The sequence below is a fragment of the Nicotiana tabacum genome, chromosome 18 (genome assembly GCF_000715075.1).
Source record: "Nicotiana tabacum cultivar K326 chromosome 18, ASM71507v2, whole genome shotgun sequence".
Taxonomy (NCBI): domain Eukaryota; kingdom Viridiplantae; phylum Streptophyta; class Magnoliopsida; order Solanales; family Solanaceae; genus Nicotiana; species Nicotiana tabacum.
Genome location: NC_134097.1, coordinates 149,627,107 through 149,628,902, shown reverse-complemented (window position 1 = coordinate 149,628,902; position 1,796 = coordinate 149,627,107).

Below are 1,796 nucleotides of genomic sequence, written 5' to 3'. Positions count from 1 at the left end.
TTTACCCACTCTCACACCTCTAGGTAGAGAGAGTGATTTTGCCCAATTGACTCTCTCGAGACCAAATGGGTAGGCAAATTAGCTCAAGCAACTAGGGTTCAAGTTGGGTAATTACTCTCTCGAGATTTAACCCTTTAATTGGGACTATCAATTCTCTTGAGTCCATACCAATTCCTTGTTGGATCAATTTTGGAGACTTAGGCTCTCTCTATCAAGAAAAGCCAAGTCAACTTAGCACAAACCAGTATTTGCAACCACCAATTCATAGATTAAACCATAAAATTGACCCAAATAGCAAATACTCATAGTCAATCTAACCCTAGATAGCAACACCCATCAATTACTCACACTAGGATTGAGCCACAACCCTAGATAATAGGTTTAGCTACTCATGCTTGAAGAAGAAAATAGAGAAATAGATGAAGAACAAGACATAGTAATTAAAAGCTAATGTAAATATAGAGAATCTATCATTAAATCTAGGTTAAGATGCCAAAAATGGCTACACAATAGCTTCTCACGAGCGCAACTTCGTTCTGGAAATAACTGATACCCTAAAAATGGAAAAAATGTTCTATTTATACTAAGCTGGAAAAACTGGACAAAAATGCTACTGTGGGGTCAGTGCGGACCGCACAAAATGGACCGCGGTCGCACTAGGGTCTTGGACTTGAAGTGTTGGCTCTCTGAACTTAGGCTCCAAAGACTGCACAGAATGGACCGCGGCCGCGGAGGCAACTAATGTGGTCCGCACAAACATGACCGCGGACCGCATGTGTTTGAAGTTGGCACTGGACACCTCTCTGATCTTCTCCTCCGCGAACTGCACAAAATCGTAGTGCGGCCGCGGAGCCTTCAGTGCGGACCGTTCAAGATCGAATGCGGTCGCACTGCCTTGAAGCTTTATTTTCCTGTTCTCTGAATCCCCTAGCGCGGACTGCACAAAATGTAGTGCGGCCGTACTAGGCCTTTTTGTCCTGAGTTTGCCTTGTCTTTGGTACTTGAGCAGGTTTCACTCTTTTTGAGTCAATCTTTGACATTTCGTCACTTTGTCAATCAAACCTACAATCAAGCACAACTTATGAGCCTTTTGGGACTATTTTGTAAGAATTTATAATCAAAGCGTAAGCAGAAAGGAGCATAAAACACGTCAAAATTCCTAGTTATCAGATTCCTCCACCAGTCTAGCAAGAGTGAAGGTGTGCTAACTATATCGAAGCTAGGGATCTCGTTCCTTATTTTCTGCAAAACAAAATGGTTAGGCCTTACTCCTACCAGACTCGACTATTTATACATTTATGATCAGCATATCGGCATTTAATTCCCTAAATTAATGCACAGAACGTGGTAGTGTCCGTTGGGATTATGGAAAACCCGATAGACTTTGGATATGGCTTATTTTAAAAGATCATTATGTGGATAGAATAACTGACCCGACTAGGTTTGACCATGATGCATGCACAATTTAAACAGAGCAAGATTTCTATGGGGTTTTAGACTGGTACCCTCAAGCGGACAACATGAGAGGGAAGACACGGAACCGTCGACTGCACCGCTGATCGACTGGTGTTACCACAAATAAGCCTTTCCGAATTTAAGGGTAATAAATAGGAAAAGCGCAACCACTCATTATAGCGTTGCTATAGGATTTGAGACGCACGAGTGGAATATGATGTGGAGCATGATTTATGCAGTAGTTAATAACATGTAGGCAAGTATTTTCACGTAGAAAAAAATAAATGCAGCATTTAAATAATTTAAAAGACAGTTACAGAAAAAGGAAAACAAAGAGACAA